Genomic DNA, 17,712 nt, shown 5'->3' with positions numbered 1-17,712 from the left:
CAATGTTGGAAACAGAGGAAAAAAATGATTTTTGCCTCTTAAGGATATTTAGTTCAATTTTACTTTTTTCTAACATCCTGTTACTTTTGGTTGGTCATACCAAAAGAAAAGGCATAAGTAAAACACTTCAGTTACAGTTAACACAGAACACAGATAATATCACAAAGACAAAGCAGACACTTATTTCCCATTCTCTTAACGATTTTCCTACCTGCTTGAGGTCTCTTTCTAGATGAAGTAAAGAACTCACTATAGCTAAACTGACTTTCACTATTTACAAAATAGACACATAACCAGGTTTTATAGCATGACACAACAAGTCAGACCTGCACTTCTAAGGTTTCTCTAAGATATTTTGAAATCAAGATCTTCCCTGTCTGCTCTAAGTCTTGCTCAGTCTACAATAATTCCTCTGTTTCCTAATTATGCAAATGCTTTTCAAATCTCACCAAAAATGTAATTTAGTAACAACACAAAATGCTTTATTCTAATTGGCCAATTGGGCTCACCCATATAAAGCACCCTTAAAAAGCAATAAATCCCTAATAGAGAAAAAAGCCTGTTAAAGTTCCATTCTCTGGATGATTTGTCAAAATATAAGCAGAGGAAAGAAAAACTGTGAATAAAGTAGAATTTAGCACTGTCGATATTTCATTTGTCCTAAAGTAATTTGGGGAGAATATTCAGTGAAATTCCATAACTTCCTAAGTAATCAAAAGTTCCAAGCTTTGGCTGAAATTTTTGTTCTCAAACCAAATCTTACACAGTTTTATAGTTCTTTCTTTAGTCTCCCTGGAGAGGGCATCCACCCTTGTCTTAATGAGGATCCCACTTATTCCCTAGGCCTGACCTCATCTTTCTTGGAGGTGTCTCCAAACAAGGTGGCACTTCTTAGAGGAATTTCTCCTGAGCAAATTGACCAGATTCTTGAGGTATCCACTCTCTGGTCTGATGTGTTTTCTAGATCTTTAGGAATGAAGTATGGTAGCAATATTATCTGGTACTTCCTCTACTCTGCCATCTTGACTATCGAAAAAACTTGTAATATTAAATATTATTTTTTCCTGGTAGGGACATTTTTTGGATATTACCACTGAAGACCCATTGAGAAAAACAACAAAACAACATGCAGAATCATTGAGGAGAAACAACAAGGAAAAAAAACCACAACATGCAAACCCAACTTCTCTCAAAGCACAGTACCAGGACATGCAGGGTCACCAGTGTTTGGATATTTACATGATAAATGCTGTGTGATGATGCAGGGCTGATTCCACTCATATGAAGGTTACCCTCTCTGGATGGTAGCATTCCCTGTGAGGGTTTTCTGACTAATGAACATACAATTTAATTGCCACCGATGCTGCTGCTGGACTGAACCCTGATTATGAAGTTGGGGTTGTTAGGCTGATCCAAGATCATATCTTCTTGGCAGGTTTCAGTGGCAATCGTCCACTCAGAGGGCCCAATGATGAAAGGTTTGGAAAAAGGTTTGCTCCTCTGTCTGATGCTTATGACTGGATTCTGAGACAGGATGCCCATTTCATATGGAGGCAAATGGAACAGGAACGACCACTGCAGGAAGGTACCTATGTTATGGTGGGAGGGCCTAATTTTGAAACCATTGCAGAATGTCAGGTTCTTCAGAGACTAGGAGCTAATGCTGTTGACTTGAGCACAGTGCCAGAGGTGATTGTGGCCTTCAAATTTTTGGATTTTCCCTTATCACAAATAAATCAGTATTGGACTATCAAAGCCAGGAGAAAGCCAATCATGAAGAGATGCTGTTGGCTGGGCACCTTGCTGCTGAGAAGTTGGAGCAACTTGTCTGTCTTCTTGTGGAAAGAATGCAGCCACCATCTAAGAACACTTTTTGATCCAGAGGCCACCTGACTTCTCTTTTTCCTGCTGTACACTTTGAATTCCATTCACTGGCCAACTTTGCCTTCTTGCTTTAGCCATTTAATTTTCTGCCTTGAGGTTGTGGTAGACAAATGAAAATACTAGAGAATATCTACTTATCCTTTCATCAATTCCTCATGGTACCGAATTCTCTTTTACTCTATTGATTCCTTTGCTGCCATGGAAAGCTGATCATTCCACTATAGCTTCTACCCACAGTCAACACCCTTCATGCATTTTGCACTAAGGCTGCTGCTATTTTGAAGACTACTGATACATTCCCTGAGGTCTCACTCTGCCATCCTTTGACTGTCCCTTTGTGGTCCAGACCAGGCTGTGTTACAAAATTATGTGGGAATGAAAAGACAGACAGAAATGTTTCTGCCTTCCTGTGCTGAACACTTGGCTTGGTGTTTCAGTTTAGGCTGTGAGAATACATATAATATGTATGATGATCTCACAAAATGTGTACAGGCTACTTAGATAAATAAGGAATGGATATTTCACTAGGTGTCTCTCAGCAAATTGTGTGCAGGACCTTCCAACAGTGAAGTGAGGGAGCAATGTTTTCCTTTAACTTAGGCTGTTTACATTCAGCTCAATTAAACATACATTTAAGTGCCACTGTATTTGAGCAACTCTTTGGTATTGTCAGAGAGATAAATAAAAGATAAGCTCCCACTATCAAAGGGCATTTGGTGTGGTAAGGGCATAGGAGATATAAGTGTACCCTAATAGAATATAGAACATTTTAGAGCCAGGAAAGAAGTTGGAGTTCACTAAATCTAATCCCTCATTTTACAAATGAGGAAACAGAAGGAGGATTTCAAAGTCACAGTCAGTTAACATTCCAGCAATAGGAACTTGCAAGAACATAGAACAGAGAGGTGGGAAAAATTCAAGGACTAGTGAATTATTCCTTTCTCAGGGTTACTCAAGGAGGATTATTTGGATAAGACTAAAAAATCTTAAATGCATGACTGAGGAATCTGTGTTTTAATCCAGGAAAAAAATGAGATTATTAAATTTTCAGCAAGGGAGAGATATGAGTAATGTGCCTGTACATTAAGAAACTGACTAGTAGCTCTCTAAATTAGGGCAGAGAAATAAGTTTAGAGAGGAATTAAAAAACCTAGACCATGAATTTAGTTGGTGACAGCATTGGTCATTCAAGAGATTTCAGAAATAGAATTAATAAGACATAGCAATTTACTTGGGAGGTTAGGAGAGAGTCAAAAATGATCCCAAGATTCCAGTTTTGGAAAAGTGAAATATGATGGTGCTATTAAGAAGAAATAATTAGGATGATAGTGAATTTTTTTTTGGAAAAGGAGTTGAGTTTGATTTGGTCTATGGTGTCTGGTTGGGCAGTAAACAAATATTGTATCTTAGAACAGGAAATTTGTGAATTATCAGCATAGGGGCTGGTTCTGGGAGTAGATAAATCCAGGAAAGCAAGGTGCAAAGGGTGGTTCAAGCGAGAGTTTTTACATTTAAGGGGTGATAGGAGAATGAAGCCCCTGTAACCAAAGAGTAAAGAGGATGTAAAAGGAATCAGATTTTGCATAAAAGTCAAGGGAAGAGGACAGAAAAGTTCACTGGGTTTGCCAATTAGGAGGTCAGTGGTAACTTCAGAGAACTCTTTTACAAGACTGATAGGAGTAGCAGTCATTAGATCATAGGGGTTTCAATAAGCTATTGGTCAGGAAGTAGGGAAACAATTCACTTCAGAGTTAATTCAGCCAAGGAACTAGATTTCTTCAATATGTATGACATTGTGACTATAGGTGAAACAAAGGAAGTAGTTGTTTTTTTTCCCCAGATAGCCAAAATGTTCAACCAGGGCAAAATTGTAAAGCTGGTCTGGCACCCTTCTACTTATACTGCAGGATTTTCCCTACTCCTGATGAACCTTACCCCCAGGGCAACTAGTACTCTGATGCTTACTTAGGACAAGCCAGAAGTGCTATTTGGGTGCTTCTGTTTACTAACCAAAGCCCCTAATCCCTTTCTATAAAAGCATACTGTTCCAGTTAGATATTAAAAAAAGGAAATGGTTTTATTCTGTATATCAGGATGTCTCTGGCTTTCTTGCTTAATTTTACCCAGTCTTTGTTATAATGTCAGTTTTCAACCACCACACAGTTGCTTTATACAATTTCCCATTCCAATTTGCTTTTTCTGTTTGCCAGGACAGAAGTTCTGATTTGAGATCATTTTTTTCAGCATTTCTCTTTTCTAGTTAAGCACCTACCTCTAATTTCTTTACATTAAAAGGAGAAAAGACAACATTAGGGTATCTGTTAAAGAGGGTGAAATTAAAACAAGATAGGCTCATTACTCTCTTTTGTATCTCTTCATACCATGACTTCGGTCTCTGACAGAACTAAAAAAATTGGAACCCTGCTAAAGGACCCAAGTGTATCTAAGTGACTTTCAGCACCAAACAAGGCTTAATTAGCAAGTGTGCAGAAAGCAATCTTATGCCATAGGAGTTGCACTAGAAGTGTGTTGAGCTCTTTATGGGACAAAGTGACTACCTAATTTCCCTGTCACTGAAAATAAATTGATTCATTTTGTGGTGTCCCAACAAGAAGAAGGTAGAATAAAAATTAGCCCAAGCCTTTACTCTCACTATTCTCTGTACCCTTTTATCTCTTGAAGACTGAACAACTTTTCTAAAAATGTAGCCTCTTTCAGGAAGCTTGACTTAAAATTCCTCCAATAAGAAATTACTTTTCTTTCTTTGGGTCTTGAATAGCCCTTTTGTACTTACCTTAATTTTTTATGTATTCTATTTTGCACTGCAGTTCTGGATATGATTCATCACATTGTTAATTTCTGTATTTTATATCTCCCAAATGATTGTAAGCTCTATGAGAATAACTGCCTTAACTGCATTTTTATCTTCTTAATCACCTAATTTATTAAGTACTTAATAAAATGGTCAATAATTGGATGGAAAAACTTAACACTAAGTAACTCAAATTTATAATAGGATTCTGAGACTTTACAAAGTGTTTTTCTGACACCAATAATTTCTATGTACTTTTTCATGCAAAAAAATAAAAGAAGAAGAAGGTCCTTTAAGCAGGATTCAATCGCCAAAGCAAATTCAGGATTTCAGAGACAAATGCAAGCTCCTAGTGGATTTAAAAAAAAAAGTTCCCTTGTCTATGGGCATCATCTATAGCTTCGAGGAGGGCTGGAATCTGTGGTCCAAATCGCAATACTGGGTCAGGTTTACACTATTTCCATTGGTTTAGTTGTTGTTCCTCATGCAGTATTTTCTGCAAATGGAACTTTTCTTTCCTAATTCGATAATATTCTGGACTATCTTTTTCTATAGCTGCATGGAGATGTTGTATGTCTTGAACAAGTGAATATTTTTGATCTTTCACATTTTTTAGTGTTTCCTTCAACATGGAAGTTTTTCCTGCTTTTCCAACTCTGCTAGCACCAGACTCTTTTTCAGGCCTTCAATTTTGTTACGAAACTGTTCGGCAAGTTTGTGTATTGTATCCCATTCATTTTGGGAAGAATTATAGAAAACCTTGGATTGACTGTAGGCCTTTTCTGTTCTCTCGACATCTTCTTTGGACTCAATGCATTTGGGCTCTAATATAGCAGTTTCTTCATTTAACTTTTGCATGTTCTCATGAATGGTTCTTTGCTTTTCATTGGATGCATTAAGTTTGGTTTTTGAGGCCTCCAGTTTCTTATTTAATTTAATAGTACTTTGGTATCCAATATTTACATTAGTAATCATATCATTAAGTTCTCTTTCAGATTCATTTAGTAGCAGCCAAGTCATTTCATCTCTTGAGGCTTCTAAGTTCTGCATTAAGGCCACCATCTTCTGGCTCTGCTCCCCTATGGCTCTGCCCTGACTTTTGAGCATCTCCAGCTGTTCTTCTCCTTGCTCTATTTCCAGTAGGATTCTGGCTTTTCTTTCCAAAATTTCTAAGTACTCTTCTCGCCTCTTTTCTAGTCCAGTCACTTTCAGAAACAATTCATATCTATCACCATCATTTCTGCTCTGTAATAGTTGCCTGGCCATTGCTTGTGATAAAATGCACACTGGATTATCCACCTAGATCCGAAAATGATCAAGAATAACTGTAAGCTCTGCTTTCTGTGAAGAAGCCTGGTTTCCTGCATGGTCTTTCATTTTGTACCTTGGACTCCTGTTGACACTGATACACTGCTGCACGATGATGGAGTCCCCATACAACTGAGATTTGAAAGCATTCTCCCCTTTATTCCTTAATGTGGTGGAGATGTTGGCAGAAGCCTCTCCAACTTTCACAAACACTTTCAAAAAAGATCCTTACAACTGCCCACCATGACCAGCTATTACAGCCATCAGCAATGAACTTTTGTCCCTTTGGTCCACCATGAAGTTGACACTGGACCCAAATTTCAGTGGCCCAAGCCTGGCATGACACAGAAAGTTCTCCAGCTGGATACTCTTAATGCTGCCCACTTCCCCTGAGGCCATCTGAGGAGCAGCATCTCCCTGAGACACACATTGGAAGACTACCCTCTCCTGGGCTAGCCTTGGCATTTCTGTTTGCTGGTCTTCTGCAGCCAGAGGGACAGCCACTAGCCTGCCTGGAGGGGAGAACCCTTTGAATGAATAAAGAAGAAGACTTTGGCTTTGAAATCATTGATTCAGAAAGAGACATATGTATCATAATCATAATCCAATTCATAAATAAACAGACATAAAACCCTTTTAGATCCTAAATGGTTATGGCCTTAGAACCAGAATCCTCAGACCTCAGAACAGCCTTAGAATAAAGGAATGTCTGGCCTTCCAAGAACCATTCAAGGGGAAGAGATGGTAGCAATGAACATATGAAATTTTCTCCAAAAGTGGGAAGTTCTGCCTTTGAATTATCCATTCAAAAAGTAAAATAAAACTGGCATAATAGATGGGGGAAGTTACCTAGACCCTAGAATATCTGATTTAATGGAAATTTCTAATCATGAATTTGGAGCTGGATGAGTCTATATAATATAGACAGTGTTGGGAGAGTCTGGAACCACGACATTGGGAAATTATTAAAGGTTAAAAAATGGAAATTTTTCATAGATCAATTATAAATTAAATTACATCACACAGTGTTAAGGCATACAAAAAAAGAAAGACATCATAGTTGCGTATTGTAAAGAAGCTTCAGAAAGTGTTGTGTATTGTTTGACCTTCCAAAACCCCAAGGCAAAAACAAAAGCCTTCACCAGACCAATGAAAATCCATGCAGTGCCTTTCTTTGGTAAAGTTTGAAATTGTTAATACTATTCATTATACCAAATAGGGATTCTTTTTGGCAAATAAACATTGTATCCAGAACAGAAGATTGCAAAGGGATGCAACTTATATTTTAAAACCAGTATAACAGAAAGACATGTGTCATTATAATAATAACCAAATAAATAAAAATTTTAACTTCCATATGGTTCCTCCTCTATAATGAATTTATATTGATATTGATAATGGTAATGAATATCAAACATTTTGAGTAAAAAAAAACACATTAATTAGTGAGAATGACTTTTTTGAAATCATTATTTCAGAAAGAGACAGATGTATCACAATAATAATCCAATTCATAAATAAACAGACATAAAACCCTTTTAGATCAAAGTTGGGTATGGCCTTAGAACCAGAAACCTCAGAGCTCAGAACAGCCTTAGAATAAAGGAATGTCTGACCTTCCAAGAACCATTCAAGTGGGAGAGATGGTAGTAATGAACATATGAAATTTCCTCCAAAATTGGGAAGACTTGCCTTTAAATGTCCCCATTCAAAAAGTAAAATAAAACTGGCATAATTAATTGGAGAAGATACATAGAACATAGAATATCTGATCTGAATGGAAATTCCTGATCATGAATTTGGAGCTAGATGAGTTTATGTAATATTGACAGTGCTGGGACAGTCTGGAACCAGGACAATGGGAAATGATCAGAGGTTCAAAATGGAAATTTCAGAAGTTTGAGGAATTTAGCACAAATAAGTTCAAGCTTGGATGTAGCCCTGGAGAAAAACATACAAAATTTAGCAAAATCTTTACAAAAAGGAATGTTAGGCCAAGGAGCACTCTTAGAACAAGGAACATCAGACTTGGAGTATTCTAAAAACTTCCAGTTGCCACAGCTCGGAGGGCTCTGGAATGGGCCTTAGAATAGAAAATACTTGAAATGGTAAGCGTTAATGTTCTTGTATATTCAGTGTGAGTTAACTGATTGACCAGTTCTAGGTAAATTAGAAAGAAGAAGAGGTTAGGGTTTTCCCAAGATATTAGCCATCTATTCCACATTAATCAATATTGCACAGTGATAAAGCTTTAAATAACCCCAACAAACTCACATTTTTACCCATATAGCTAGATGATTATAGTGAAAGTGCTGGCTATTTTTTAAGCCAGTCTGGCTCCCAGAATTCTCAAAAATCTGCACAATGAAACAAATTCAATTCCCTGCTGTCCTTTGGTTTGAACTGTTATTGATATTACCATTAAAGAAGATAAATACAAAGTATTTTTGGCATTGAAAAACGGGGTGTTATGTTTTGAGGACTTATAAAGGATCTACTAAAGGTTGTGTAATCAAATCAATAATCTATGCATATTATGGATGCACATGTTAAAGACTATATCAGATTGCCTTCTGATGGGGAAGGGGGGGAAGGAGAAAAAGTTGTGAAACTAAAAACCTTGCCAGAAAAAAATGATTGGTAGAAATTGTATGCAATTGGAAAACAAATAAAATATTTAGATAATTAAAAAATGAAATCAGCAACAAAAGAAATATAAATAAGATCTGTATATTACATTAATAAACCATTAAAAATTTTATAATACCCTTATAGATGATTGGAAATTGATCTTTGGAAAAAAAATTGTCAATTAGAAAGTGCTTTGAACACTGATGTCCTAGATATTCATATGCCTTCGAAGAGATACTTTGGAGGAAGCCTAGAGGGTAGAATACAGATTTTCCTAGCCCGGAGTTAGTCCTTCTTTTAACTATGCCAATGAGCAGTGGAAAGTGAAGTCATGGTGTTGGATCAGGAAGGGCAATTTGAACTTACATCTAAACCTGAAATAAATTTGGAATTGAAAATCAAGATCTGGATGAGGTTGTAGAAGCTGGAATGTTAATGTTGGGAGAAACGAGAACACAGAGGCTGGGAGATGACGAGAGCCTAAGAATGGTAATTATCAGAAGCAGCAGGATCTCAGCACACAGCACCTAGACTAGCCTTGGAGAAGGGAATGAGAGATTGAGGGGAAACCTTAGAAAAAGTAATTAGAGCTAGCAGAACCTGCGGAACCTAGCATATAGGAAACAGGATTGCCACATCCATATATGTGGGAATTCATAGATACATACATTCATTTGCATACATCCACAAATATATATATATATATATTATATATATATATAATATATATATATATATATTGATGTGTGTGTTTGTGTTTAGATGTTTACTTATAAAACATTCTGAACCACACCTCAAAAAAGTATAAGGAAAGTACTGGCTATTTAATGGCTAGCCAAAAATACCTAGAAACCAAAAACCTGCACTCCAAAAGAAATCAATTTCATACAATTTATTCTTTGGTAATGACTTCAATGTTTATTATACTTCTAATTAACACTATAGATTCCTTTGGAGGGGTATAAAATCATGTTCAGTATCAGGAACTTCAAAGAGATACCACACTTAATTTGAAATAAATGTCATGGCATTAGCTTGTCCAACACACCATCGGTGTGTTCAGATCTCATAACTTCTGACAATTTCCATTCTTCATCTGAACATCTGCCTTCTCTCACTTCTAGTCTCTAGAATTTTGACTTTCTCATTTCGACAGCCTCACTCAAATCAGGAATCTGGGTATGAAATTCCCATCAAGCTCACACATTCGAAATTCTTAGTGCACATCCAGATAAAAAATTCTGGCTTCATTTCCATGCCAAATTCAGACATTCAAAATCAGGAATTACATTCCAGCTAGGAAATTTTCTCCTCAAACCTCTCAGCAAACTTGAACATTGTTTCCTGAAAAGTATCTAGAAGAATTCCATAACATTTAAAACCTTTCCAGTCCTGACATACTTTAATTTAATTCTGCACTCTGCTATGACTTTGATGGTCTTCTTTTTTGGTTCTCTTTTACTTACAGAATGTTCATACAATGCACATGTTTATTACTGTTATTATGTTTTTAAAGTATAAATGTTTTACCATTTAAATATGTCAACCAGAACAACTTAATTCTGCCCAAACACTTTATATTATTATTAATATTCATAACATTAACAATCTTCCCCCTAGTAGAACTGCATGGAACGACACTGGATGAATCAAGGAAACTTTTGTTAAACAGAGAATATTTTGACTAGTAAAAATTAGACAGTACTTTCAATATGCCCTTTTCTTTTTGTGGCTGAAAATGTGAGATCTTTATTTTAAAGGATCGGTACTCTGTAATACAATATTTGAATAAATGATACTCAAAAAGCAAAATCTACCTTCTTGATTTTTGATCTGAAACTGGTCAATATTTTGACAAATAAGAATATACATGAAAGCAAATCCTGGCCATTTATGCTGCTCTCCATTCTAATGCACTTGCAGAGTAGATGGTTTATGTTGTCTGCGTGCTCTTCCCTGCCATGATCTACAGCAGTTTTCCAGACTCCCTGAATCTTTTCTCTTCCCATTGCTCTCTTTGCTTGGAATCCTACCTCCAAATGTATTTCTAAATCTCTCATGCTCTTATCCATGGCTACTAATGGGCTTGAGATAAGATGGATTAAAAATCTCACTGTTTCTGATCATTTCCAGTCCCCATTTCTGAATATTTCCCATTCTCTCTGTTCTGTTTCCTCCCTACACTGTCACTTGAGCTTTAATATCCTTATTAGACTTCTGTTTCTGAATTTCATATTTCCATTGAGTTCCACAATCAAAAATTTTGGCTTCATTTTCCACTCATATTGGTGACACTTGAAGGCAAGACCTATCCCCTAGCAAGGAAATTCTGTATTCTAAGTTCTTTGCCATCTCTAACATTTCCCCTTGATGTCACCTGGAAGTGCATTCAGTGTTCTAGGAAACTTAGGAGTTTGGAAATTCTTGCTTTTAAAACCACACATTCCACTGATGGAAAAGGGTTTTTTTTTGAGTTGCTAATTTATTTTATTTCATAGCACATTTATCTTTTTGAAATACTGATCTGCTTTGTTATAAATTATCAGAACCTAGGAGCTTGTTTATGTGGCTAAAAGTATTCTATGTTTAATAACATTGAGTAAGATAAGTAGTGGTTTTTACCAAAGCAAGAAGTGCATGTAATGGCACATATTTTGTGTATATAACTATGGAGTTTTGTGGACATTCTTGGCAAGACCTTGGATCTATTTCTCAGGTTTTACCAACTTCCCTAATGCTTCTCCCATCTATCCTGCCCCATCACTCTTGCGAATGAGCGGGGTGTTTGTCCAGTCAGACCTATGCTGGGCTAGGAGCTGCTTTCTCTGATGGGGACCTTGCTACCACTTGAATCCATGCTGTCAGGCTGGTCCGCTTTAGGGGCTTCTCCTTTGGGGACTGGCAAACAGGCCCTAGTGATGCATAAAGTTTTGTAATTTAATCGTTTTCTTTTTTATAGAACCTCTAGTAGAAGAATGAAAAGGAAAATCCCTGGGATCTGCTGGTCACCAATATCAGGAGAAGTTTGGTATACAGGCTCATGAAGACTCTGACACAACAACTTATTGAACAACAAGTGTAAGAGCAAAGGGAAGGTTTGCGATAGGGACCTCAGGATATGGACCCTCAGTTTGTTGTCCCTACAGTTGGTGAGGGTGGAGGTAGGGAACCCTGTAGAACAGCTGGTAGGTGGGCAGGGACCCCTGATGTGAATATTGAACAAGAGTCCTTGAGCTTCTGCCTGGGGTTTTCTGGGTAAATATTGCCTCTGTCCCTTGTATAACATCTTGGTAGGACCCACCCATTTGGTATTAGTGAGGAGAGGGGAGATAGCCCTCCAGAACTGGGGTATTTCTGGATTCTATTCTTCTTTTTAATTCATTCTGTCAACAAGTATGGGAAGAATTTACTGTTTCCATGGGAAGGAGCTGTGGGGAGGTGACCTTCCTTGTTCCCTCCGATGCAGCTACAGAGTGGTCTCATGGGCCAGCCCCAGTGTGAATGGCTCTTTTGGAAGATGTAGGAGCAAGCACAGAGGTAAGATGGCAGGGAGGGGTGGGGGGCACCAGGATTCAGAATGCTGTAGCTGGGGAAGGCCTTACTTTGGATTAGTCAGTCTGAAGGTCCTGGAGGAGGCCCCTGGGGTAGGTATGATGGAGGGGAGGTCATGCAGTGTCAGGAGAGCTGAATGGCCAAGGAAGGTTAGGGTGATGAGGGTAGGGGAGGTGGAGGCAGTGAGGATGAAGGAAGCAGAAATTCAACTTGCTAGTCTACCTCCTGTGCCAGTCTACTCATCTGCTGCCACAATTCTGGGTAAGGCCCATCTTTGACCATGAGTTTCCATGGCCTATAACCAGTGACATCATCAGCGTGTATTGGATTCCCACAATGTGCCATTCCCTGTGATGGGTTATGGGCAAGCCAGGAAAATGAGGAACAACTGGTCACTACTCTAGTGGGCAAAATGAGGGGAGGGTGATAAAATACTGGGGTACACTATGAACCTAACCAAAATGTAAAGAGACAACAGAGGTGCAGAAGGCACTAACATCCAGGGACAACAGGGCTGTCATCCAGCTTCAGGAAGGTGGTACCTGAACAGAATCTTGAAGTCACTGAATGACTGAGAACCTTTACCACCATGCAGCCCAACTCCCCACTGTGTCTAGGCAGTACAATAGCAATTTGGAGTTTGGGGGGAGGCCGGCTGGAATTGCTTTCTGCATCTGAGAAATGAGCCCTAAGCTTTCTGGGAGAGGAGGAGAAAGGGATGGTTCTGAGGGAAAGGCAGCTGATCAGAAGTTGTGGGTAGTGAAGGGGAGGAGGGGAGGCCCCTCTAAGTAATTTTTCCCTCTGTAATGCTTCTGGGCACTGCATATCAAAGAAGGCTCATGGAAATCCTGTTATTCCAAAGTTATAGTGCCAATGATCCTTGTCTGACTGTTGGGGAGAGATGGGAGCTGTTCCCCTCCCTCCCAGGACTCTGGAATGCTCAGGCTCAGAATGAAGTAAGGCTTTGTTTGGAACCAGGGACAACCTGACAGGACTGGATCTGATCCCACACAGACCTGCATCACCATCAGCAAGATCCCCCTGAGCTTCTGCCTCTCCCCAATAGTTGACAGAGGTTAGACTAGCACTTGTAGTCTGCTTCCTTTGGATTTCTCTGTTTATAGCCCTCACAGTGGAACCTGTGGTTTGGTCAACTCTCATTGATGCACTTAGTCTTTGAATGTTCTAGGAAGTCTGGGAATAGGAGTCAGCATTTCTAGAGTCTAATGGGCAGTCATCACTCTGAGAAAACCTTCAGGCAGTCTGGATTCTATGACTTTCACTCATTCCTGTAGCCACTCCTCTGACCAGGAAAACAAGCCTCAAAGAGGGGAGCAGGACACTAGAACATAACAACTACCAATAGCTAAACAAAGAGAGGGTGACTAAGCCTCAGGACTTGTAGTCTGACACATACTTGAACCCTCAGTGTCCAAAGGGGAAGCCATCCCTAGGACCTGCTCTCCAGTTTTCCCTCATTCCCTGGGATCTCATCCTGTTTAGCAATGGGTGATACCAACCTAAAGAACCCTGATGTCATGGACCTATAATTCCAGGATGAAGATGAGGCTTTAAACAAATCTTTCCCCCAAAAATACTCCTTTGATTTTCTTGCAGAGATAATAGATTTTTTCTGTCCTATATTTTATCCTTAAACTGAAAGAAGCCAAGACATTTCATTTGTCTCCACTCAGTGGTATTAGATAAAAATTCCAAGTGAAAGAGGATTTTTAGGGAAACAAAAGAAAATGGAATGGCAATATAGTTAATTAGGAATACATATTATACCTCAGTTTCCCTATGATAACTGCGATCTGCCTAGAGTAACCCTTTCTGGAGGCCAAATCCCTCCTCAAGGAGTCTGCATTGAGCCTGGTGGCTTCTCTTTCCAGCCAGACTCCCTGTGGGCTAGGAGCTCCCTTCCTAAGAACATGCCCACCCCCAATTGACTCCTTCTTACCCAGCCTGGCTCCAGGTTAGGAGTTTCTCCACTGGGAGGCAGCAAGCAGACACCAGGGATTGTTTAGGGGTTTTTTGGTTTAATTTTTAATACATACTTTACTAGAGGAGGATCTGAAATGTCAGCAGTCTCATGATCCAGATCTTCAGTTTGCTGTCCCTGTAGCTGATGGAGCCTGGGGTACAGTCAAGGAGAGCTAGTCAGTGGGCAGGCCCCCACTGTGGTGGGTAAGAAATGGGAGACTTTGACCTTCTGCCTGGTGATTTCTGGGCCAACAGTGTCTCGATCACACCTACACATACTTTACAGGAGCCAACACTTGGTTTCCCTGAGGATGAGATGGGCTGGGGAGGAGGTCCCTAACAAATAGCTGCATCTTTAGAGTGACACACTCATCAATCCATTCTGTCAGAAATTACTTGTAAGAGGAATTTGTTGTTCTCCTGACTGGGGAGAAGTGGGAGAGGAACATCCTGTCTCCCCATTTGTGAACCTGCAGAATAACCTCTTGTCCAATCCCTGAGTGGCCATCTGCTTGAGGAGGTGAAGGAGTAAGGGCAGATGTGAGATAGAGGGGAGGGATGGAGTATGGGTGGGATTCAGAAAGGTGACTGGGACTGGAGAAGTCCTGGTTTGGGTCAGTCAGTCTGAAGGGTCAGGAGGAGGCCCTTGGAGAGATTTTATATTGCGGGAGATCAAGGAGAGTTGACCAAGGAGAGTTGGGGGCAGGAGGGTGGGGGAGGTGGAGGCAGTGAGGATGAAGGAAGCAGGAATAAGTCTTGTCCCTGGGCTGCCTCTCCAGTCTACTCACCTGCTGCCATAATTCCAGGTAAGACACATTTTGACCATGTGGTCTCATGCCCCACAACCAGTGAGACCATCAGATTGCACTGGGCTCCCAGGGTGTGCCAGCTGCTGTGCGAGGCTCTGGTACAGCCAGGAAAACTAGAAACATTTGGTTCCTATCCTATGAAGGGCATCATTAATGGGGGAAAAGGAGAGAAGGTGATAAAGTATAAATTGGAGGTAGGATTGGGCCTGATCCCTCTGCATCATCAAGGACCTGAATCCCCTGAACTTCCCTCTCCCCACCATCAGCCAGACCTTAGACTAGCATCTGTGGCCTGGTTCCTTTGGGCCTCCTGGTATTACCCATAAAGTTGGAACTCTTGCTTGACCTCTCTCTTTAATATAATTCTGTGGATCTTTCAGAAAATCTTGGAATAAGAGCCATTTCTATGGTTTATTGAACACTAATCCCCAAGAGAAAAATTTCAGGCAACATTTCTGATTCTTTAACTTTCCTTTTTTCCCATTACCATTCCTTAAACGTGGGTACAAGGCTGAAAAGTACAGAGTAGGCCCCATTTTCACAGGAGTCACACTTTACCTCAGTACATGTGATCTGGTACATCCTGGATCTCTGTGTCCAATGAGGAAGTCATCCCTAGGACCTGCTCTCCAAGTGTCCATCAGGCATGGTGACCTGTGCCTTATCCATCAGTGGGTGCTATCAATAGGAAAATCCCTAATTTCATTTGACACTGGTGCCAGGTTAAAGATGAGGCTTTAAACCATTGCCTTAAAAATAACCTGTGCTTTTTTCCCCTGAAATAATAGGTTGATTTTTTTGTATCATATACTTTTTAACTCTAGGCTGGAAGAATCCAATTTGACTTTTCTCTATTCAATGCTGTTAGGTAAAATCCTGGGAGGAAAAAGGATGTTTAGGGAAACCAGTGAAAAGGGAAGGGCATAATTATGTGGACATAGATTTTAGCATAGTTTTCCTCTGATGTCCAGGACCTAGAGATTCTCATGACCACATTGTTGTTCTCCTCATCCTTGCAGACTGTTTTGAGGGCTCTGTGAGTGGGGGTGTGAGGGCTTTCCTTTTTTGACTAAACCAAGCTTTTTCCTGATCTTTGAGAAAGCAATGTGTTCTGGGGACTACAAAACTGTGTTAGATTATCTGCCCAGGATTCCCCCCTCAAAAAAATCTTCTACCCTCAAATCGCCCCCAGGGTGTCTGCATAGGCCCTGTAATTTCTCTATTATCAACCCCCCACCCCATTGTCAGGCTTTGGAAGATCCTTTTTCTGATGGAGAAGTTGCTACCTGCTCTGTGCCCCCACCCTTTCATCCTTCCTACCCAGCCTGGTCCCAATTCTCCTACTGCTTTTGGTAAGCAGCCCATCCTTTCTCACAGTGGAAGCTTAACAGTGGAGGCAATAAGAAGGAAGTAGGAATCCATCTCTGCCACATCCACCCAGATCACCATCTTCCCCCTTTCCTAGAGGTGCCATGGTTTGGAAGTAGAGAAATCTGGATACCCAGAAAACTAGAAACCCTTGTACTTAGCCTAAGGGGGCTAAAATGATGGGGAAAAGGAAGGAAGGATAGAAGGAATCAGTTGGTCTGGGAAGACTAGATGAGAGATAACCTCAGAGAAGACCCTAACATCCAGGGTCAGCTTGGTAGGCTTCCTGCTTCAGGAAGGTGGGGCCTGAGCAGAACCATGAAGTCAGGGAATGATTTTGGACCATCATCAGGCAGCCCAAGCCTCCACTGTACCAAGCCATGGCTGTTCTGGTTTGGGACTTGGGGAGGAGGGAGTGGGTTCATGACTTTTTGCATCTGAGAAATGAGCATTAATCTTTCTGGGAGAGCAGCAGAAGGTTCTGGTTTGGAGGGAAAGCCCCCCCCCCCCCAGTCTACCATGTATCATGGAGGCCCCTTAAATTGGAATGGCAGGTGGGGTATAAGAAAACAGTTTGATTTGAAGGTTTTATTCTAAGCTTAGTTTTTTGACAAAAATATGACGGAATGGGAGTTTTGAAATTCGGTATTAGAATTAGTTTTTCTGACTTCAGATATGTCTAGAAGACGATGACAATATCACCAGACTGTCCTCCCAGAAGGGACCAAACTCAAGCTGGCAATAAGGGAAGGAAGCCCAATGTAACCCAGATGTGGCCACTGGTCTGTCTTATTTGAGCACAGGCCCTCACCTGTGTAGTGTCCAAGGAGGAGGATAAGGATGTGAATATGGAAAGAGGGATTTCAGACAAGTCAGATCAGGCCCCTCCCTGGAAACAGCCCCTCTCTTCCATGAGGCTTAAGCATAAAGGATGGTTTGAGGTGGGTCTTTCTCCAGCCCAATACTAGATCTTACATGTTACAGCTCCATGAAATCACTAGAGAGATGTAAGTCTGATAGGAGAGGGGATGGGAATTTAAGGGCTTTTGCCACACACATGTTTTTGTCACACTTTTAAAAAACTATTTTCTGAAAAATGACAAGTTTGATTTGGCCTTTACAAGTAGAATCCAAGCAATTTCATTTCTCTTTAACTTGTTAGGGCAAAAATGAAAAGAGGATGTTTTAAGAGTGTAAATATTTGTACCTCTCCCATAATATGGCTTTCCCCACACCTTGCTTTGACACTCCCAAGACTCTCCCTCTCTATAGGGAACAGTGGAAGAGACCTTAGGGGATGGGGAAGATCGTTCCCCTTGGGGGGTCTGCTCTCTTTACCAAGTCTTCTGATCTTGTAGAAAGTTA

At 40.1% G+C, this 17,712-nt stretch overlaps 1 pseudogene; it reads left to right on the top strand.

The window, feature by feature from the left end:
* The first annotated feature begins 1,256 nt into the window (after positions 1-1,256).
* LOC141504125 (purine nucleoside phosphorylase pseudogene) lies at positions 1,257-1,877 on the top strand (annotated as a pseudogene).
* Positions 1,878-17,712: the final 15,835 nt, after the last annotated feature.

This window comes from Macrotis lagotis, unplaced genomic scaffold (genome assembly GCF_037893015.1).
Source record: "Macrotis lagotis isolate mMagLag1 unplaced genomic scaffold, bilby.v1.9.chrom.fasta BILBYCTG161, whole genome shotgun sequence".
NCBI lineage: Eukaryota > Metazoa > Chordata > Mammalia > Peramelemorphia > Peramelidae > Macrotis > Macrotis lagotis.
Note: the sequence above shows the minus strand (reverse complement) of the source record. Positions and strands in the feature narration are given on the sequence as shown.